The 22,196-nt window shown below is 39.1% G+C and overlaps 18 non-coding genes across 18 annotated transcripts; all 18 read left to right on the top strand.

Annotated features, from left to right (window-relative positions):
- Positions 1–497: 497 nt before the first annotated feature.
- On the top strand, positions 498–580 carry TRNAL-CAG (transfer RNA leucine (anticodon CAG)). Its single transcript has one exon. It is a non-coding gene; the product is annotated as a tRNA-Leu (tRNA).
- A 754-nt stretch (positions 581–1,334) lies between these two features.
- Positions 1,335–1,417, top strand: TRNAL-CAG (transfer RNA leucine (anticodon CAG)). The gene has a single exon. It is a non-coding gene; the product is annotated as a tRNA-Leu (tRNA).
- Positions 1,418–2,171: 754 nt separating this feature from the next.
- On the top strand, positions 2,172–2,254 carry TRNAL-CAG (transfer RNA leucine (anticodon CAG)). The gene has a single exon. It is a non-coding gene; the product is annotated as a tRNA-Leu (tRNA).
- Positions 2,255–3,008: 754 nt separating this feature from the next.
- TRNAL-CAG (transfer RNA leucine (anticodon CAG)) lies at positions 3,009–3,091 on the top strand. Its single transcript has one exon. It is a non-coding gene; the product is annotated as a tRNA-Leu (tRNA).
- A 754-nt stretch (positions 3,092–3,845) lies between these two features.
- TRNAL-CAG (transfer RNA leucine (anticodon CAG)) lies at positions 3,846–3,928 on the top strand. Its single transcript has one exon. It is a non-coding gene; the product is annotated as a tRNA-Leu (tRNA).
- A 754-nt stretch (positions 3,929–4,682) lies between these two features.
- TRNAL-CAG (transfer RNA leucine (anticodon CAG)) lies at positions 4,683–4,765 on the top strand. The gene has a single exon. It is a non-coding gene; the product is annotated as a tRNA-Leu (tRNA).
- A 1,405-nt stretch (positions 4,766–6,170) lies between these two features.
- TRNAL-CAG (transfer RNA leucine (anticodon CAG)) lies at positions 6,171–6,253 on the top strand. Its single transcript has one exon. It is a non-coding gene; the product is annotated as a tRNA-Leu (tRNA).
- A 755-nt stretch (positions 6,254–7,008) lies between these two features.
- TRNAL-CAG (transfer RNA leucine (anticodon CAG)) lies at positions 7,009–7,091 on the top strand. The gene has a single exon. It is a non-coding gene; the product is annotated as a tRNA-Leu (tRNA).
- Positions 7,092–8,682: 1,591 nt separating this feature from the next.
- TRNAL-CAG (transfer RNA leucine (anticodon CAG)) lies at positions 8,683–8,765 on the top strand. The gene has a single exon. It is a non-coding gene; the product is annotated as a tRNA-Leu (tRNA).
- A 754-nt stretch (positions 8,766–9,519) lies between these two features.
- Positions 9,520–9,602, top strand: TRNAL-CAG (transfer RNA leucine (anticodon CAG)). Its single transcript has one exon. It is a non-coding gene; the product is annotated as a tRNA-Leu (tRNA).
- A 754-nt stretch (positions 9,603–10,356) lies between these two features.
- Positions 10,357–10,439, top strand: TRNAL-CAG (transfer RNA leucine (anticodon CAG)). The gene has a single exon. It is a non-coding gene; the product is annotated as a tRNA-Leu (tRNA).
- Positions 10,440–11,193: 754 nt separating this feature from the next.
- On the top strand, positions 11,194–11,276 carry TRNAL-CAG (transfer RNA leucine (anticodon CAG)). The gene has a single exon. It is a non-coding gene; the product is annotated as a tRNA-Leu (tRNA).
- A 2,243-nt stretch (positions 11,277–13,519) lies between these two features.
- On the top strand, positions 13,520–13,602 carry TRNAL-CAG (transfer RNA leucine (anticodon CAG)). Its single transcript has one exon. It is a non-coding gene; the product is annotated as a tRNA-Leu (tRNA).
- Positions 13,603–15,194: 1,592 nt separating this feature from the next.
- TRNAL-CAG (transfer RNA leucine (anticodon CAG)) lies at positions 15,195–15,277 on the top strand. Its single transcript has one exon. It is a non-coding gene; the product is annotated as a tRNA-Leu (tRNA).
- A 1,592-nt stretch (positions 15,278–16,869) lies between these two features.
- Positions 16,870–16,952, top strand: TRNAL-CAG (transfer RNA leucine (anticodon CAG)). Its single transcript has one exon. It is a non-coding gene; the product is annotated as a tRNA-Leu (tRNA).
- Positions 16,953–18,543: 1,591 nt separating this feature from the next.
- Positions 18,544–18,626, top strand: TRNAL-CAG (transfer RNA leucine (anticodon CAG)). The gene has a single exon. It is a non-coding gene; the product is annotated as a tRNA-Leu (tRNA).
- Positions 18,627–20,217: 1,591 nt separating this feature from the next.
- Positions 20,218–20,300, top strand: TRNAL-CAG (transfer RNA leucine (anticodon CAG)). Its single transcript has one exon. It is a non-coding gene; the product is annotated as a tRNA-Leu (tRNA).
- A 754-nt stretch (positions 20,301–21,054) lies between these two features.
- Positions 21,055–21,137, top strand: TRNAL-CAG (transfer RNA leucine (anticodon CAG)). The gene has a single exon. It is a non-coding gene; the product is annotated as a tRNA-Leu (tRNA).
- Positions 21,138–22,196: the final 1,059 nt, after the last annotated feature.

Here is a 22,196-nt window from a genome sequence, read left to right as displayed (position 1 = left end):
ATGTTATAGAGAATGGAACTCCACTAAACTACTGCTGGGTACCTCCCAGGGTAGTTTTTCTGTATTTTCAGGTTAAAGCAAGAACAAGGGTTCTTCAGGACCTCTTTTTTACAGCACTGTTAATCATAAACCAATAACTACATGATGAAAATGGACAAGAAACAGTACTAATCTTTCTATTTTCTATTTCATATTTAAGTAACTATGTAAGACAATACAGATTCCTCTGCTTACTTGAGTGAATGTTATAGAGAATGGAACTCCACTAAACTACTGCTGGGTACCTCCCAGGGTAGTTTTTCTGTATTTTCAGGTTAAAGCAAGAACAAGGGTTCTTCAGGACCTCTTTGTTACAGCACTGTTAATCATAAACCAATAACTACATGATGGAAATGGACAAGAAACAGTTCTAATCTTTCTATTTTAAATTCCCAAAAACTGGACCCTTAACATGACGGTTTTTTCTTCCATATCTGAAAGGCTTGGCTTTTCTATAAGTCAGGATGGCCGAGCGGTCTAAGGCGCTGCGTTCAGGTCGCAGTCTCCCCTGGAGGCGTGGGTTCAAATCCCACTTCTGACAATACAACTTTTATTAAACACACTGCAATGTCATTCCGACAGCGCTAGTGAAAAAACCCACTATGCCAAAACACGCCCCAAAATGTTAGACTCTTCAGATGACTGGCTTGGCATCCAATCTTGAAAGTTTTCTTATTTGTGTAGGATAGGATGACCGAGCAGTCTCTCGTGAAGGCGTGGATTTAAATCCCACTTTTGAATACTCATATTTAAGTAAACTATGTAAGACAATACCGAATCCTCTGCTTACTTGAGTGAATGTTATAGAGAATGGAACTCCACTAAACTACTGCTGGGTACCTCCCAGGGTAGTTTTTCTGTATTTTCAGGTTAAAGCAAGAACAAGGGTTCTTCAGGACCTCTTTTTTACAGCACTGTTAATCATAAACCAATAACTACATGATGGAAATGGACAAGAAACAGTACTAATCTTTCTATTTTCTATTTCATATTTAAGTAACTATGTAAGACAATACAGATTCCTCTGCTTACTTGAGTGAATGTTATAGAGAATGGAACTCCACTAAACTACTGCTGGGTACCTCCCAGGGTAGTTTTTCTGTATTTTCAGGTTAAAGCAAGAACAAGGGTTCTTCAGGACCTCTTTGTTACAGCACTGTTAATCATAAACCAATAACTACATGATGGAAATGGACAAGAAACAGTTCTAATCTTTCTATTTTAAATTCCCAAAAACTGGACCCTTAACATGACGGTTTTTTCTTCCATATCTGAAAGGCTTGGCTTTTCTATAAGTCAGGATGGCCGAGCGGTCTAAGGCGCTGCGTTCAGGTCGCAGTCTCCCCTGGAGGCGTGGGTTCAAATCCCACTTCTGACAATACGATTTTTATTAAACACACTGCAATGTCATTCCGACAGCGCTAGTGAAAAAACCCACTATGCCAAAACACGCCCCAAAATATTAGACTCTTCAGATGACTGGCTTGGCATCCAATCTTGAAAGTTTTCTTATTTGTGTAGGATAGGATGACCGAGCAGTCTCTCGTGAAGGCGTGGATTTAAATCCCACTTTTGAATACTCATATTTAAGTAAACTATGTAAGACAATACCGATTCCTTTGCTTACTTGAGTGAATGTTATAGAGAATGGAACTCCACTAAACTACTGCTGGGTACCTCCCAGGGTAGTTTTTCTGTATTTTCAGGTTAAAGCAAGAACAAGGGTTCTTCAGGACCTCTTTTTTACAGCACTGTTAATCATAAACCAATAACTACATGATGAAAATGGACAAGAAACAGTACTAATCTTTCTATTTTCTATTTCATATTTAAGTAACTATGTAAGACAATACAGATTCCTCTGCTTACTTGAGTGAATGTTATAGAGAATGGAACTCCACTAAACTACTGCTGGGTACCTCCCAGGGTAGTTTTTCTGTATTTTCAGGTTAAAGCAAGAACAAGGGTTCTTCAGGACCTCTTTGTTACAGCACTGTTAATCATAAACCAATAACTACATGATGGAAATGGACAAGAAACAGTTCTAATCTTTCTATTTTAAATTCCCAAAAACTGGACCCTTAACATGACGGTTTTTTCTTCCATATCTGAAAGGCTTGGCTTTTCTATAAGTCAGGATGGCCGAGCGGTCTAAGGCGCTGCGTTCAGGTCGCAGTCTCCCCTGGAGGCGTGGGTTCAAATCCCACTTCTGACAATACAACTTTTATTAAACACACTGCAATGTCATTCCGACAGCGCTAGTGAAAAAACCCACTATGCCAAAACACGCCCCAAAATGTTAGACTCTTCAGATGACTGGCTTGGCATCCAATCTTGAAAGTTTTCTTATTTGTGTAGGATAGGATGACCGAGCAGTCTCTCGTGAAGGCGTGGATTTAAATCCCACTTTTGAATACTCATATTTAAGTAAACTATGTAAGACAATACCGAATCCTCTGCTTACTTGAGTGAATGTTATAGAGAATGGAACTCCACTAAACTACTGCTGGGTACCTCCCAGGGTAGTTTTTCTGTATTTTCAGGTTAAAGCAAGAACAAGGGTTCTTCAGGACCTCTTTTTTACAGCACTGTTAATCATAAACCAATAACTACATGATGGAAATGGACAAGAAACAGTACTAATCTTTCTATTTTCTATTTCATATTTAAGTAACTATGTAAGACAATACAGATTCCTCTGCTTACTTGAGTGAATGTTATAGAGAATGGAACTCCACTAAACTACTGCTGGGTACCTCCCAGGGTAGTTTTTCTGTATTTTCAGGTTAAAGCAAGAACAAGGGTTCTTCAGGACCTCTTTGTTACAGCACTGTTAATCATAAACCAATAACTACATGATGGAAATGGACAAGAAACAGTTCTAATCTTTCTATTTTAAATTCCCAAAAACTGGACCCTTAACATGACGGTTTTTTCTTCCATATCTGAAAGGCTTGGCTTTTCTATAAGTCAGGATGGCCGAGCGGTCTAAGGCGCTGCGTTCAGGTCGCAGTCTCCCCTGGAGGCGTGGGTTCAAATCCCACTTCTGACAATACAACTTTTATTAAACACACTGCAATGTCATTCCGACAGCGCTAGTGAAAAAACCCACTATGCCAAAACACGCCCCAAAATGTTAGACTCTTCAGATGACTGGCTTGGCATCCAATCTTGAAAGTTTTCTTATTTGTGTAGGATAGGATGACCGAGCAGTCTCTCGTGAAGGCGTGGATTTAAATCCCACTTTTGAATACTCATATTTAAGTAAACTATGTAAGACAATACCGAATCCTCTGCTTACTTGAGTGAATGTTATAGAGAATGGAACTCCACTAAACTACTGCTGGGTACCTCCCAGGGTAGTTTTTCTGTATTTTCAGGTTAAAGCAAGAACAAGGGTTCTTCAGGACCTCTTTTTTACAGCACTGTTAATCATAAACCAATAACTACATGATGGAAATGGACAAGAAACAGTACTAATCTTTCTATTTTCTATTTCATATTTAAGTAACTATGTAAGACAATACAGATTCCTCTGCTTACTTGAGTGAATGTTATAGAGAATGGAACTCCACTAAACTACTGCTGGGTACCTCCCAGGGTAGTTTTTCTGTATTTTCAGGTTAAAGCAAGAACAAGGGTTCTTCAGGACCTCTTTGTTACAGCACTGTTAATCATAAACCAATAACTACATGATGGAAATGGACAAGAAACAGTTCTAATCTTTCTATTTTAAATTCCCAAAAACTGGACCCTTAACATGACGGTTTTTTCTTCCATATCTGAAAGGCTTGGCTTTTCTATAAGTCAGGATGGCCGAGCGGTCTAAGGCGCTGCGTTCAGGTCGCAGTCTCCCCTGGAGGCGTGGGTTCAAATCCCACTTCTGACAATACGATTTTTATTAAACACACTGCAATGTCATTCCGACAGCGCTAGTGAAAAAACCCACTATGCCAAAACACGCCCCAAAATATTAGACTCTTCAGATGACTGGCTTGGCATCCAATCTTGAAAGTTTTCTTATTTGTGTAGGATAGGATGACCGAGCAGTCTCTCGTGAAGGCGTGGATTTAAATCCCACTTTTGAATACTCATATTTAAGTAAACTATGTAAGACAATACCGATTCCTCTGCTTACTTGAGTGAATGTTATAGAGAATGGAACTCCACTAAACTACTGCTGGGTACCTCCCAGGGTAGTTTTTCTGTATTTTCAGGTTAAAGCAAGAACAAGGGTTCTTCAGGACCTCTTTTTTACAGCACTGTTAATCATAAACCAATAACTACATGATGGAAATGGACAAGAAACAGTACTAATCTTTCTATTTTCTATTTCATATTTAAGTAACTATGTAAGACAATACAGATTCCTCTGCTTACTTGAGTGAATGTTATAGAGAATGGAACTCCACTAAACTACTGCTGGGTACCTCCCAGGGTAGTTTTTCTGTATTTTCAGGTTAAAGCAAGAACAAGGGTTCTTCAGGACCTCTTTGTTACAGCACTGTTAATCATAAACCAATAACTACATGATGGAAATGGACAAGAAACAGTTCTAATCTTTCTATTTTAAATTCCCAAAAACTGGACCCTTAACATGACGGTTTTTTCTTCCATATCTGAAAGGCTTGGCTTTTCTATAAGTCAGGATGGCCGAGCGGTCTAAGGCGCTGCGTTCAGGTCGCAGTCTCCCCTGGAGGCGTGGGTTCAAATCCCACTTCTGACAATACGATTTTTATTAAACACACTGCAATGTCATTCCGACAGCGCTAGTGAAAAAACCCACTATGCCAAAACACGCCCCAAAATATTAGACTCTTCAGATGACTGGCTTGGCATCCAATCTTGAAAGTTTTCTTATTTGTGTAGGATAGGATGACCGAGCAGTCTCTCGTGAAGGCGTGGATTTAAATCCCACTTTTGAATACTCATATTTAAGTAAACTATGTAAGACAATACCGATTCCTCTGCTTACTTGAGTGAATGTTATAGAGAATGGAACTCCACTAAACTACTGCTGGGTACCTCCCAGGGTAGTTTTTCTGTATTTTCAGGTTAAAGCAAGAACAAGGGTTCTTCAGGACCTCTTTTTTACAGCACTGTTAATCATAAACCAATAACTACATGATGGAAATGGACAAGAAACAGTACTAATCTTTCTATTTTCTATTTCATATTTAAGTAACTATGTAAGACAATACAGATTCCTCTGCTTACTTGAGTGAATGTTATAGAGAATGGAACTCCACTAAACTACTGCTGGGTACCTCCCAGGGTAGTTTTTCTGTATTTTCAGGTTAAAGCAAGAACAAGGGTTCTTCAGGACCTCTTTGTTACAGCACTGTTAATCATAAACCAATAACTACATGATGGAAATGGACAAGAAACAGTTCTAATCTTTCTATTTTAAATCCCCAAAAACTGGACCCTTAACATGACGGTTTTTTCTTCCATATCTGAAAGGCTTGGCTTTTCTATAAGTCAGGATGGCCGAGCGGTCTAAGGCGCTGCGTTCAGGTCGCAGTCTCTCCTGGAGGCGTGGGTTCACATCCCACTTCTGACAATACAACTTTTCATAAACACACTGCAATGTCATTCCGACAGCGCTAGTGAAAAAACCCACTATGCCAAAACACGCCCCAAAATGTTAGACTCTTCAGATGACTGGCTTGGCATCCAATCTTGAAAGTTTTCTTATTTGTGTAGGATAGGATGACCGAGCAGTCTCTCGTGAAGGCGTGGATTTAAATCCCACTTTTGAATACTCATATTTAAGTAAACTATGTAAGACAATACCGATTCCTCTGCTTACTTGAGTGAATGTTATAGAGAATGGAACTCCACTAAACTACTGCTGGGTACCTCCCAGGGTAGTTTTTCTGTATTTTCAGGTTAAAGCAAGAACAAGGGTTCTTCAGGACCTCTTTTTTACAGCACTGTTAATCATAAACCAATAACTACATGATGGAAATGGACAAGAAACAGTACTAATCTTTCTATTTTCTATTTCATATTTAAGTAACTATGTAAGACAATACAGATTCCTCTGCTTACTTGAGTGAATGTTATAGAGAATGGAACTCCACTAATGGTTTTTTCTTCCATATCTGAAAGGCTTGGCTTTTCTATAAGTCAGGATGGCCGAGCGGTCTAAGGCGCTGTGTTCAGGTCGCAGTCTCCCCTGGAGGCGTGGGTTCAAATCCCACTTCTGACAATACAACTTTTATTAAACACACTGCAATGTCATTCCGACAGCGCTAGTGAAAAAACCCACTATGCCAAAACACGCCCCAAAATATTAGACTCTTCAGATGACTGGCTTGGCATCCAATCTTGAAAGTTTTCTTATTTGTGTAGGATAGGATGACCGAGCAGTCTCTCGTGAAGGCGTGGATTTAAATCCCACTTTTGAATACTCATATTTAAGTAAACTATGTAAGACAATACCGATTCCTTTGCTTACTTGAGTGAATGTTATAGAGAATGGAACTCCACTAAACTACTGCTGGGTACCTCCCAGGGTAGTTTTTCTGTATTTTCAGGTTAAAGCAAGAACAAGGGTTCTTCAGGACCTCTTTTTTACAGCACTGTTAATCATAAACCAATAACTACATGATGGAAATGGACAAGAAACAGTACTAATCTTTCTATTTTCTATTTCATATTTAAGTAAACTATGTAAGACAATACCGATTCCTCTGCTTACTTGAGTGAATGTTATAGAGAATGGAACTCCACTAAACTACTGCTGGGTACCTCCCAGGGTAGTTTTTCTGTATTTTCAGGTTAAAGCAAGAACAAGGGTTCTTCAGGACCTCTTTGTTACAGCACTGTTAATCATAAACCAATAACTACATGATGGAAATGGACAAGAAACAGTTCTAATCTTTCTATTTTAAATTCCCAAAAACTGGACCCTTAACATGACGGTTTTTTCTTCCATATCTGAAAGGCTTGGCTTTTCTATAAGTCAGGATGGCCGAGCGGTCTAAGGCGCTGCGTTCAGGTCGCAGTCTCCCCTGGAGGCGTGGGTTCAAATCCCACTTCTGACAATAAAATTTTTATTAAACACACTGCAATGTCATTCCGACAGCGCTAGTGAAAAAACCCACTATGCCAAAACACGCCCCAAAATATTAGACTCTTCAGATGACTGGCTTGGCATCCAATCTTGAAAGTTTTCTTATTTGTGTAGGATAGGATGACCGAGCAGTCTCTCGTGAAGGCGTGGATTTAAATCCCACTTTTGAATACTCATATTTAAGTAAACTATGTAAGACAATACCGATTCCTCTGCTTACTTGAGTGAATGTTATAGAGAATGGAACTCCACTAAACTACTGCTGGGTACCTCCCAGGGTAGTTTTTCTGTATTTTCAGGTTAAAGCAAGAACAAGGGTTCTTCAGGACCTCTTTTTTACAGCACTGTTAATCATAAACCAATAACTACATGATGGAAATGGACAAGAAACAGTACTAATCTTTCTATTTTCTATTTCATATTTAAGTAACTATGTAAGACAATACAGATTCCTCTGCTTACTTGAGTGAATGTTATAGAGAATGGAACTCCACTAAACTACTGCTGGGTACCTCCCAGGGTAGTTTTTCTGTATTTTCAGGTTAAAGCAAGAACAAGGGTTCTTCAGGACCTCTTTGTTACAGCACTGTTAATCATAAACCAATAACTACATGATGGAAATGGACAAGAAACAGTTCTAATCTTTCTATTTTAAATTACCAAAAACTGGACCCTTAACATGACGGTTTTTTCTTCCATATCTGAAAGGCTTGGCTTTTCTATAAGTCAGGATGGCCGAGCGGTCTAAGGCGCTGTGTTCAGGTCGCAGTCTCCCCTGGAGGCGTGGGTTCACATCCCACTTCTGACAATACAACTTTTATTAAACACACTGCAATGTCATTCCGACAGCGCTAGTGAAAAAACCCACTATGCCAAAACACGCCCCAAAATATTAGACTCTTCAGATGACTGGCTTGGCATCCAATCTTGAAAGTTTTCTTATTTGTGTAGGATAGGATGACCGAGCAGTCTCTCGTGAAGGCGTGGATTTAAATCCCACTTTTGAATACTCATATTTAAGTAAACTATGTAAGACAATACCGATTCCTTTGCTTACTTGAGTGAATGTTATAGAGAATGGAACTCCACTAAACTACTGCTGGGTACCTCCCAGGGTAGTTTTTCTGTATTTTCAGGTTAAAGCAAGAACAAGGGTTCTTCAGGACCTCTTTTTTACAGCACTGTTAATCATAAACCAATAACTACATGATGGAAATGGACAAGAAACAGTACTAATCTTTCTATTTTCTATTTCATATTTAAGTAACTATGTAAGACAATACAGATTCCTCTGCTTACTTGAGTGAATGTTATAGAGAATGGAACTCCACTAAACTACTGCTGGGTACCTCCCAGGGTAGTTTTTCTGTATTTTCAGGTTAAAGCAAGAACAAGGGTTCTTCAGGACCTCTTTGTTACAGCACTGTTAATCATAAACCAATAACTACATGATGGAAATGGACAAGAAACAGTTCTAATCTTTCTATTTTAAATTCCCAAAAACTGGACCCTTAACATGACGGTTTTTTCTTCCATATCTGAAAGGCTTGGCTTTTCTATAAGTCAGGATGGCCGAGCGGTCTAAGGCGCTGCGTTCAGGTCGCAGTCTCCCCTGGAGGCGTGGGTTCAAATCCCACTTCTGACAATAAAATTTTTATTAAACACACTGCAATGTCATTCCGACAGCGCTAGTGAAAAAACCCACTATGCCAAAACACGCCCCAAAATATTAGACTCTTCAGATGACTGGCTTGGCATCCAATCTTGAAAGTTTTCTTATTTGTGTAGGATAGGATGACCGAGCAGTCTCTCGTGAAGGCGTGGATTTAAATCCCACTTTTGAATACTCATATTTAAGTAAACTATGTAAGACAATACCGATTCCTTTGCTTACTTGAGTGAATGTTATAGAGAATGGAACTCCACTAAACTACTGCTGGGTACCTCCCAGGGTAGTTTTTCTGTATTTTCAGGTTAAAGCAAGAACAAGGGTTCTTCAGGACCTCTTTTTTACAGCACTGTTAATCATAAACCAATAACTACATGATGGAAATGGACAAGAAACAGTACTAATCTTTCTATTTTCTATTTCATATTTAAGTAACTATGTAAGACAATACAGATTCCTCTGCTTACTTGAGTGAATGTTATAGAGAATGGAACTCCACTAAACTACTGCTGGGTACCTCCCAGGGTAGTTTTTCTGTATTTTCAGGTTAAAGCAAGAACAAGGGTTCTTCAGGACCTCTTTGTTACAGCACTGTTAATCATAAACCAATAACTACATGATGGAAATGGACAAGAAACAGTTCTAATCTTTCTATTTTAAATTCCCAAAAACTGGACCCTTAACATGACGGTTTTTTCTTCCATATCTGAAAGGCTTGGCTTTTCTATAAGTCAGGATGGCCGAGCGGTCTAAGGCGCTGCGTTCAGGTCGCAGTCTCCCCTGGAGGCGTGGGTTCAAATCCCACTTCTGACAATAAAATTTTTATTAAACACACTGCAATGTCATTCCGACAGCGCTAGTGAAAAAACCCACTATGCCAAAACACGCCCCAAAATATTAGACTCTTCAGATGACTGGCTTGGCATCCAATCTTGAAAGTTTTCTTATTTGTGTAGGATAGGATGACCGAGCAGTCTCTCGTGAAGGCGTGGATTTAAATCCCACTTTTGAATACTCATATTTAAGTAAACTATGTAAGACAATACCGATTCCTTTGCTTACTTGAGTGAATGTTATAGAGAATGGAACTCCACTAAACTACTGCTGGGTACCTCCCAGGGTAGTTTTTCTGTATTTTCAGGTTAAAGCAAGAACAAGGGTTCTTCAGGACCTCTTTTTTACAGCACTGTTAATCATAAACCAATAACTACATGATGGAAATGGACAAGAAACAGTACTAATCTTTCTATTTTCTATTTCATATTTAAGTAACTATGTAAGACAATACAGATTCCTCTGCTTACTTGAGTGAATGTTATAGAGAATGGAACTCCACTAAACTACTGCTGGGTACCTCCCAGGGTAGTTTTTCTGTATTTTCAGGTTAAAGCAAGAACAAGGGTTCTTCAGGACCTCTTTGTTACAGCACTGTTAATCATAAACCAATAACTACATGATGGAAATGGACAAGAAACAGTTCTAATCTTTCTATTTTAAATTCCCAAAAACTGGACCCTTAACATGACGGTTTTTTCTTCCATATCTGAAAGGCTTGGCTTTTCTATAAGTCAGGATGGCCGAGCGGTCTAAGGCGCTGCGTTCAGGTCGCAGTCTCCCCTGGAGGCGTGGGTTCAAATCCCACTTCTGACAATACGATTTTTATTAAACACACTGCAATGTCATTCCGACAGCGCTAGTGAAAAAACCCACTATGCCAAAACACGCCCCAAAATATTAGACTCTTCAGATGACTGGCTTGGCATCCAATCTTGAAAGTTTTCTTATTTGTGTAGGATAGGATGACCGAGCAGTCTCTCGTGAAGGCGTGGATTTAAATCCCACTTTTGAATACTCATATTTAAGTAAACTATGTAAGACAATACCGATTCCTCTGCTTACTTGAGTGAATGTTATAGAGAATGGAACTCCACTAAACTACTGCTGGGTACCTCCCAGGGTAGTTTTTCTGTATTTTCAGGTTAAAGCAAGAACAAGGGTTCTTCAGGACCTCTTTTTTACAGCACTGTTAATCATAAACCAATAACTACATGATGGAAATGGACAAGAAACAGTACTAATCTTTCTATTTTCTATTTCATATTTAAGTAACTATGTAAGACAATACAGATTCCTCTGCTTACTTGAGTGAATGTTATAGAGAATGGAACTCCACTAAACTACTGCTGGGTACCTCCCAGGGTAGTTTTTCTGTATTTTCAGGTTAAAGCAAGAACAAGGGTTCTTCAGGACCTCTTTGTTACAGCACTGTTAATCATAAACCAATAACTACATGATGGAAATGGACAAGAAACAGTTCTAATCTTTCTATTTTAAATTCCCAAAAACTGGACCCTTAACATGACGGTTTTTTCTTCCATATCTGAAAGGCTTGGCTTTTCTATAAGTCAGGATGGCCGAGCGGTCTAAGGCGCTGCGTTCAGGTCGCAGTCTCCCCTGGAGGCGTGGGTTCAAATCCCACTTCTGACAATACGATTTTTATTAAACACACTGCAATGTCATTCCGACAGCGCTAGTGAAAAAACCCACTATGCCAAAACACGCCCCAAAATATTAGACTCTTCAGATGACTGGCTTGGCATCCAATCTTGAAAGTTTTCTTATTTGTGTAGGATAGGATGACCGAGCAGTCTCTCGTGAAGGCGTGGATTTAAATCCCACTTTTGAATACTCATATTTAAGTAAACTATGTAAGACAATACCGATTCCTCTGCTTACTTGAGTGAATGTTATAGAGAATGGAACTCCACTAAACTACTGCTGGGTACCTCCCAGGGTAGTTTTTCTGTATTTTCAGGTTAAAGCAAGAACAAGGGTTCTTCAGGACCTCTTTTTTACAGCACTGTTAATCATAAACCAATAACTACATGATGGAAATGGACAAGAAACAGTACTAATCTTTCTATTTTCTATTTCATATTTAAGTAACTATGTAAGACAATACAGATTCCTCTGCTTACTTGAGTGAATGTTATAGAGAATGGAACTCCACTAAACTACTGCTGGGTACCTCCCAGGGTAGTTTTTCTGTATTTTCAGGTTAAAGCAAGAACAAGGGTTCTTCAGGACCTCTTTGTTACAGCACTGTTAATCATAAACCAATAACTACATGATGGAAATGGACAAGAAACAGTTCTAATCTTTCTATTTTAAATCCCCAAAAACTGGACCCTTAACATGACGGTTTTTTCTTCCATATCTGAAAGGCTTGGCTTTTCTATAAGTCAGGATGGCCGAGCGGTCTAAGGCGCTGCGTTCAGGTCGCAGTCTCTCCTGGAGGCGTGGGTTCACATCCCACTTCTGACAATACAACTTTTCATAAACACACTGCAATGTCATTCCGACAGCGCTAGTGAAAAAACCCACTATGCCAAAACACGCCCCAAAATGTTAGACTCTTCAGATGACTGGCTTGGCATCCAATCTTGAAAGTTTTCTTATTTGTGTAGGATAGGATGACCGAGCAGTCTCTCGTGAAGGCGTGGATTTAAATCCCACTTTTGAATACTCATATTTAAGTAAACTATGTAAGACAATACCGATTCCTCTGCTTACTTGAGTGAATGTTATAGAGAATGGAACTCCACTAAACTACTGCTGGGTACCTCCCAGGGTAGTTTTTCTGTATTTTCAGGTTAAAGCAAGAACAAGGGTTCTTCAGGACCTCTTTTTTACAGCACTGTTAATCATAAACCAATAACTACATGATGGAAATGGACAAGAAACAGTACTAATCTTTCTATTTTCTATTTCATATTTAAGTAACTATGTAAGACAATACAGATTCCTCTGCTTACTTGAGTGAATGTTATAGAGAATGGAACTCCACTAATGGTTTTTTCTTCCATATCTGAAAGGCTTGGCTTTTCTATAAGTCAGGATGGCCGAGCGGTCTAAGCCGCTGCGTTCAGGTCGCAGTCTCCCCTGGAGGCGTGGGTTCAAATCCCACTTCTGACAATACAACTTTTATTAAACACACTGCAATGTCATTCCGACAGCGCTAGTGAAAAAACCCACTATGCCAAAACACGCCCCAAAATATTAGACTCTTCAGATGACTGGCTTGGCATCCAATCTTGAAAGTTTTCTTATTTGTGTAGGATAGGATGACCGAGCAGTCTCTCGTGAAGGCGTGGATTTAAATCCCACTTTTGAATACTCATATTTAAGTAAACTATGTAAGACAATACCGATTCCTTTGCTTACTTGAGTGAATGTTATAGAGAATGGAACTCCACTAAACTACTGCTGGGTACCTCCCAGGGTAGTTTTTCTGTATTTTCAGGTTAAAGCAAGAACAAGGGTTCTTCAGGACCTCTTTTTTACAGCACTGTTAATCATAAACCAATAACTACATGATGGAAATGGACAAGAAACAGTACTAATCTTTCTATTTTCTATTTCATATTTAAGTAAACTATGTAAGACAATACCGATTCCTCTGCTTACTTGAGTGAATGTTATAGAGAATGGAACTCCACTAAACTACTGCTGGGTACCTCCCAGGGTAGTTTTTCTGTATTTTCAGGTTAAAGCAAGAACAAGGGTTCTTCAGGACCTCTTTGTTACAGCACTGTTAATCATAAACCAATAACTACATGATGGAAATGGACAAGAAACAGTTCTAATCTTTCTATTTTAAATTCCCAAAAACTGGACCCTTAACATGACGGTTTTTTCTTCCATATCTGAAAGGCTTGGCTTTTCTATAAGTCAGGATGGCCGAGCGGTCTAAGGCGCTGCGTTCAGGTCGTAGTCTCCCCTGGAGGCGTGGGTTCAAATCCCACTTCTGACAATACAATTTTTATTAAACACACTGCAATGTCATTCCGACAGCGCTAGTGAAAAAACCCACTATGCCAAAACACGCCCCAAAATATTAGACTCTTCAGATGACTGGCTTGGCATCCAATCTTGAAAGTTTTCTTATTTGTGTAGGATAGGATGACCGAGCAGTCTCTCGTGAAGGCGTGGATTTAAATCCCACTTTTGAATACTCATATTTAAGTAAACTATGTAAGACAATACAGATTCCTCTGCTTACTTGAGTGAATGTTATAGAGAATGGAACTCCACTAAACTACTGCTGGGTACCTCCCAGGGTAGTTTTTCTGTATTTTCAGGTTAAAGCAAGAACAAGGGTTCTTCAGGACCTCTTTTTTACAGCACTGTTAATCATAAACCAATAACTACATGATGGAAATGGACAAGAAACAGTACTAATCTTTCTATTTTCTATTTCATATTTAAGTAACTATGTAAGACAATACAGATTCCTCTGCTTACTTGAGTGAATGTTATAGAGAATGGAACTCCACTAAACTACTGCTGGGTACCTCCCAGGGTAGTTTTTCTGTATTTTCAGGTTAAAGCAAGAACAAGGGTTCTTCAGGACCTCTTTGTTACAGCACTGTTAATCATAAACCAATAACTACATGATGGAAATGGACAAGAAACAGTTCTAATCTTTCTATTTTAAATTCCCAAAAACTGGACCCTTAACATGACGGTTTTTTCTTCCATATCTGAAAGGCTTGGCTTTTCTATAAGTCAGGATGGCCGAGCGGTCTAAGGCGCTGCGTTCAGGTCGCAGTCTCCCTTGGAGGCGTGGGTTCACATCCCACTTCTGACAATACAACTTTTATTAAACACACTGCAATGTCATTCCGACAGCGCTAGTGAAAAAACCCACTATGCCAAAACACGCCCCAAAATATTAGACTCTTCAGATGACTGGCTTGGCATCCAATCTTGAAAGTTTTCTTATTTGTGTAGGATAGGATGACCGAGCAGTCTCTCGTGAAGGCGTGGATTTAAATCCCACTTTTGAATACTCATATTTAAGTAAACTATGTAAGACAATACCGATTCCTTTGCTTACTTGAGTGAATGTTATAGAGAATGGAACTCCACTAAACTACTGCTGGGTACCTCCCAGGGTAGTTTTTCTGTATTTTCAGGTTAAAGCAAGAACAAGGGTTCTTCAGGACCTCTTTTTTACAGCACTGTTAATCATAAACCAATAACTACATGATGGAAATGGACAAGAAACAGTACTAATCTTTCTATTTTCTATTTCATATTTAAGTAAACTATGTAAGACAATACCGATTCCTCTGCTTACTTGAGTGAATGTTATAGAGAATGGAACTCCACTAAACTACTGCTGGGTACCTCCCAGGGTAGTTTTTCTGTATTTTCAGGTTAAAGCAAGAACAAGGGTTCTTCAGGACCTCTTTGTTACAGCACTGTTAATCATAAACCAATAACTACATGATGGAAATGGACAAGAAACAGTTCTAATCTTTCTATTTTAAATTCCCAAAAACTGGACCCTTAACATGACGGTTTTTTCTTCCATATCTGAAAGGCTTGGCTTTTCTATAAGTCAGGATGGCCGAGCGGTCTAAGGCGCTGCGTTCAGGTCGCAGTCTCCCCTGGAGGCGTGGGTTCAAATCCCACTTCTGACAATACAATTTTTATTAAACACACTGCAATGTCATTCCGACAGCGCTAGTGAAAAAACCCACTATGCCAAAACACGCCCCAAAATATTAGACTCTTCAGATGACTGGCTTGGCATCCAATCTTGAAAGTTTTCTTATTTGTGTAGGATAGGATGACCGAGCAGTCTCTCGTGAAGGCGTGGATTTAAATCCCACTTTTGAATACTCATATTTAAGTAAACTATGTAAGACAATACCGATTCCTCTGCTTACTTGAGTGAATGTTATAGAGAATGGAACTCCACTAAACTACTGCTGGGTACCTCCCAGGGTAGTTTTTCTGTATTTTCAGGTTAAAGCAAGAACAAGGGTTCTTCAGGACCTCTTTTTTACAGCACTGTTAATCATAAACCAATAACTACATGATGGAAATGGACAAGAAACAGTACTAATCTTTCTATTTTCTATTTCATATTTAAGTAACTATGTAAGACAATACAGATTCCTCTGCTTACTTGAGTGAATGTTATAGAGAATGGAACTCCACTAAACTACTGCTGGGTACCTCCCAGGGTAGTTTTTCTGTATTTTCAGGTTAAAGCAAGAACAAGGGTTCTTCAGGACCTCTTTGTTACAGCACTGTTAATCATAAACCAATAACTACATGATGGAAATGGACAAGAAACAGTTCTAATCTTTCTATTTTAAATTACCAAAAACTGGACCCTTAACATGACGGTTTTTTCTTCCATATCTGAAAGGCTTGGCTTTTCTATAAGTCAGGATGGCCGAGCGGTCTAAGGCGCTGTGTTCATGTCGCAGTCGCCCCTGGAGGCGTGGGTTCACATCCCACTTCTGACAATACAACTTTTATTAAACACACTGCAATGTCATTCCGACAGCGCTAGTGAAAAAACCCACTATGCCAAAACACGCCCCAAAATATTAGACTCTTCAGATGACTGGCTTGGCATCCAATCTTGAAAGTTTTCTTATTTGTGTAGGATAGGATGACCGAGCAGTCTCTCGTGAAGGCGTGGATTTAAATCCCACTTTTGAATACTCATATTTAAGTAAACTATGTAAGACAATACCGATTCCTTTGCTTACTTGAGTGAATGTTATAGAGAATGGAACTCCACTAAACTACTGCTGGGTACCTCCCAGGGTAGTTTTTCTGTATTTTCAGGTTAAAGCAAGAACAAGGGTTCTTCAGGACCTCTTTTTTACAGCACTGTTAATCATAAACCAATAACTACATGATGGAAATGGACAAGAAACAGTACTAATCTTTCTATTTTCTATTTCATATTTAAGTAAACTATGTAAGACAATACCGATTCCTCTGCTTACTTGAGTGAATGTTATAGAGAATGGAACTCCACTAAACTACTGCTGGGTACCTCCCAGGGTAGTTTTTCTGTATTTTCAGGTTAAAGCAAGAACAAGGGTTCTTCAGGACCTCTTTGTTACAGCACTGTTAATCATAAACCAATAACTACATGATGGAAATGGACAAGAAACAGTTCTAATCTTTCTATTTTAAATTCCCAAAAACTGGACCCTTAACATGACGGTTTTTTCTTCCATATCTGAAAGGCTTGGCTTTTCTATAAGTCAGGATGGCCGAGCGGTCTAAGGCGCTGCGTTCAGGTCGCAGTCTCCCCTGGAGGCGTGGGTTCAAATCCCACTTCTGACAATACAATTTTTATTAAACACACTGCAATGTCATTCCGACAGCGCTAGTGAAAAAACCCACTATGCCAAAACACGCCCCAAAATATTAGACTCTTCAGATGACTGGCTTGGCATCCAATCTTGAAAGTTTTCTTATTTGTGTAGGATAGGATGACCGAGCAGTCTCTCGTGAAGGCGTGGATTTAAATCCCACTTTTGAATACTCATATTTAAGTAAACTATGTAAGACAATACCGATTCCTCTGCTTACTTGAGTGAATGTTATAGAGAATGGAACTCCACTAAACTACTGCTGGGTACCTCCCAGGGTAGTTTTTCTGTATTTTCAGGTTAAAGCAAGAACAAGGGTTCTTCAGGACCTCTTTTTTACAGCACTGTTAATCATAAACCAATAACTACATGATGGAAATGGACAAGAAACAGTACTAATCTTTCTATTTTCTATTTCATATTTAAGTAACTATGTAAGACAATACAGATTCCTCTGCTTACTTGAGTGAATGTTATAGAGAATGGAACTCCACTAAACTACTGCTGGGTACCTCCCAGGGTAGTTTTTCTGTATTTTCAGGTTAAAGCAAGAACAAGGGTTCTTCAGGACCTCTTTGTTACAGCACTGTTAATCATAAACCAATAACTACATGATGGAAATGGACAAGAAACAGTTCTAATCTTTCTATTTTAAATTACCAAAAACTGGACCCTTAACATGACGGTTTTTTCTTCCATATCTGAAAGGCTTGGCTTTTCTATAAGTCAGGATGGCCGAGCGGTCTAAGGCGCTGTGTTCAGGTCGCAGTCTCCCCTGGAGGCGTGGGTTCACATCCCACTTCTGACAATACAACTTTTATTAAACACACTGCAATGTCATTCCGACAGCGCTAGTGAAAAAACCCACTATGCCAAAACACGCCCCAAAATATTAGACTCTTCAGATGACTGGCTTGGCATCCAATCTTGAAAGTTTTCTTATTTGTGTAGGATAGGATGACCGAGCAGTCTCTCGTGAAGGCGTGGATTTAAATCCCACTTTTGAATACTCATATTTAAGTAAACTATGTAAGACAATACCGATTCCTTTGCTTACTTGAGTGAATGTTATAGAGAATGGAACTCCACTAAACTACTGCTGGGTACCTCCCAGGGTAGTTTTTCTGTATTTTCAGGTTAAAGCAAGAACAAGGGTTCTTCAGGACCTCTTTTTTACAGCACTGTTAATCATAAACCAATAACTACATGATGGAAATGGACAAGAAACAGTACTAATCTTTCTATTTTCTATTTCATATTTAAGTAACTATGTAAGACAATACAGATTCCTCTGCTTACTTGAGTGAATGTTATAGAGAATGGAACTCCACTAAACTACTGCTGGGTACCTCCCAGGGTAGTTTTTCTGTATTTTCAGGTTAAAGCAAGAACAAGGGTTCTTCAGGACCTCTTTGTTACAGCACTGTTAATCATAAACCAATAACTACATGATGGAAATGGACAAGAAACAGTTCTAATCTTTCTATTTTAAATTCCCAAAAACTGGACCCTTAACATGACGGTTTTTTCTTCCATATCTGAAAGGCTTGGCTTTTCTATAAGTCAGGATGGCCGAGCGGTCTAAGGCGCTGCGTTCAGGTCGCAGTCTCCCCTGGAGGTGTGGGTTCAAATCCCACTTCTGACAATAAAATTTTTATTAAACACACTGCAATGTCATTCCGACAGCGCTAGTGAAAAAACCCACTATGCCAAAACACGCCCCAAAATATTAGACTCTTCAGATGACTGGCTTGGCATCCAATCTTGAAAGTTTTCTTATTTGTGTAGGATAGGATGACCGAGCAGTCTCTCGTGAAGGCGTGGATTTAAATCCCACTTTTGAATACTCATATTTAAGTAAACTATGTAAGACAATACCGATTCCTCTGCTTACTTGAGTGAATGTTATAGAGAATGGAACTCCACTAAACTACTGCTGGGTACCTCCCAGGGTAGTTTTTCTGTATTTTCAGGTTAAAGCAAGAACAAGGGTTCTTCAGGACCTCTTTTTTACAGCACTGTTAATCATAAACCAATAACTACATGATGGAAATGGACAAGAAACAGTACTAATCTTTCTATTTTCTATTTCATATTTAAGTAACTATGTAAGACAATACAGATTCCTCTGCTTACTTGAGTGAATGTTATAGAGAATGGAACTCCACTAAACTACTGCTGGGTACCTCCCAGGGTAGTTTTTCTGTATTTTCAGGTTAAAGCAAGAACAAGGGTTCTTCAGGACCTCTTTGTTACAGCACTGTTAATCATAAACCAATAACTACATGATGGAAATGGACAAGAAACAGTTCTAATCTTTCTATTTTAAATTACCAAAAACTGGACCCTTAACATGACGGTTTTTTCTTCCATATCTGAAAGGCTTGGCTTTTCTATAAGTCAGGATGGCCGAGCGGTCTAAGGCGCTGTGTTCAGGTCGCAGTCTCCCCTGGAGGCGTGGGTTCACATCCCACTTCTGACAATACAACTTTTATTAAACACACTGCAATGTCATTCCGACAGCGCTAGTGAAAAAACCCACTATGCCAAAACACGCCCCAAAATATTAGACTCTTCAGATGACTGGCTTGGCATCCAATCTTGAAAGTTTTCTTATTTGTGTAGGATAGGATGACCGAGCAGTCTCTCGTGAAGGCGTGGATTTAAATCCCACTTTTGAATACTCATATTTAAGTAAACTATGTAAGACAATACCGATTCCTTTGCTTACTTGAGTGAATGTTATAGAGAATGGAACTCCACTAAACTACTGCTGGGTACCTCCCAGGGTAGTTTTTCTGTATTTTCAGGTTAAAGCAAGAACAAGGGTTCTTCAGGACCTCTTTTTTACAGCACTGTTAATCATAAACCAATAACTACATGATGGAAATGGACAAGAAACAGTACTAATCTTTCTATTTTCTATTTCATATTTAAGTAACTATGTAAGACAATACAGATTCCTCTGCTTACTTGAGTGAATGTTATAGAGAATGGAACTCCACTAAACTACTGCTGGGTACCTCCCAGGGTAGTTTTTCTGTATTTTCAGGTTAAAGCAAGAACAAGGGTTCTTCAGGACCTCTTTGTTACAGCACTGTTAATCATAAACCAATAACTACATGATGGAAATGGACAAGAAACAGTTCTAATCTTTCTATTTTAAATTCCCAAAAACTGGACCCTTAACATGACGGTTTTTTCTTCCATATCTGAAAGGCTTGGCTTTTCTATAAGTCAGGATGGCCGAGCGGTCTAAGGCGCTGCGTTCAGGTCGCAGTCTCCCCTGGAGGCGTGGGTTCAAATCCCACTTCTGACAATAAAATTTTTATTAAACACACTGCAATGTCATTCCGACAGCGCTAGTGAAAAAACCCACTATGCCAAAACACGCCCCAAAATATTAGACTCTTCAGATGACTGGCTTGGCATCCAATCTTGAAAGTTTTCTTATTTGTGTAGGATAGGATGACCGAGCAGTCTCTCGTGAAGGCGTGGATTTAAATCCCACTTTTGAATACTCATATTTAAGTAAACTATGTAAGACAATACCGATTCCTTTGCTTACTTGAGTGAATGTTATAGAGAATGGAACTCCACTAAACTACTGCTGGGTACCTCCCAGGGTAGTTTTTCTGTATTTTCAGGTTAAAGCAAGAACAAGGGTTCTTCAGGACCTCTTTTTTACAGCACTGTTAATCATAAACCAATAACTACATGATGGAAATGGACAAGAAACAGTACTAATCTTTCTATTTTCTATTTCATATTTAAGTAACTATGTAAGACAATACAGATTCCTCTGCTTACTTGAGTGAATGTTATAGAGAATGGAACTCCACTAAACTACTGCTGGGTACCTCCCAGGGTAGTTTTTCTGTATTTTCAGGTTAAAGCAAGAACAAGGGTTCTTCAGGACCTCTTTGTTACAGCACTGTTAATCATAAACCAATAACTACATGATGGAAATGGACAAGAAACAGTTCTAATCTTTCTATTTTAAATTCCCAAAAACTGGACCCTTAACATGACGGTTTTTTCTTCCATATCTGAAAGGCTTGGCTTTTCTATAAGTCAGGATGGCCGAGCGGTCTAAGGCGCTGCGTTCAGGTCGCAGTCTCCCCTGGAGGCGTGGGTTCAAATCCCACTTCTGACAATACAATTTTTATTAAACACACTGCAATGTCATTCCGACAGCGCTAGTGAAAAAACCCACTATGCCAAAACACGCCCCAAAATATTAGACTCTTCAGATGACTGGCTTGGCATCCAATCTTGAAAGTTTTCTTATTTGTGTAGGATAGGATGACCGAGCAGTCTCTCGTGAAGGCGTGGATTTAAATCCCACTTTTGAATACTCATATTTAAGTAAACTATGTAAGACAATACCGATTCCTCTGCTTACTTGAGTGAATGTTATAGAGAATGGAACTCCACTAAACTACTGCTGGGTACCTCCCAGGGTAGTTTTTCTGTATTTTCAGGTTAAAGCAAGAACAAGGGTTCTTCAGGACCTCTTTTTTACAGCACTGTTAATCATAAACCAATAACTACATGATGGAAATGGACAAGAAACAGTACTAATCTTTCTATTTTCTATTTCATATTTAAGTAACTATGTAAGACAATACAGATTCCTCTGCTTACTTGAGTGAATGTTATAGAGAATGGAACTCCACTAAACTACTGCTGGGTACCTCCCAGGGTAGTTTTTCTGTATTTTCAGGTTAAAGCAAGAACAAGGGTTCTTCAGGACCTCTTTGTTACAGCACTGTTAATCATAAACCAATAACTACATGATGGAAATGGACAAGAAACAGTTCTAATCTTTCTATTTTAAATTACCAAAAACTGGACCCTTAACATGACGGTTTTTTCTTCCATATCTGAAAGGCTTGGCTTTTCTATAAGTCAGGATGGCCGAGCGGTCTAAGGCGCTGTGTTCAGGTCGCAGTCTCCCCTGGAGGCGTGGGTTCACATCCCACTTCTGACAATACAACTTTTATTAAACACACTGCAATGTCATTCCGACAGCGCTAGTGAAAAAACCCACTATGCCAAAACACGCCCCAAAATATTAGACTCTTCAGATGACTGGCTTGGCATCCAATCTTGAAAGTTTTCTTATTTGTGTAGGATAGGATGACCGAGCAGTCTCTCGTGAAGGCGTGGATTTAAATCCCACTTTTGAATACTCATATTTAAGTAAACTATG

Source organism: Rhinoderma darwinii, chromosome 3, assembly GCF_050947455.1.
Source record: "Rhinoderma darwinii isolate aRhiDar2 chromosome 3, aRhiDar2.hap1, whole genome shotgun sequence".
In the NCBI taxonomy this organism is placed as follows: domain Eukaryota; kingdom Metazoa; phylum Chordata; class Amphibia; order Anura; family Rhinodermatidae; genus Rhinoderma; species Rhinoderma darwinii.
Note: the sequence above shows the minus strand (reverse complement) of the source record. Positions and strands in the feature narration are given on the sequence as shown.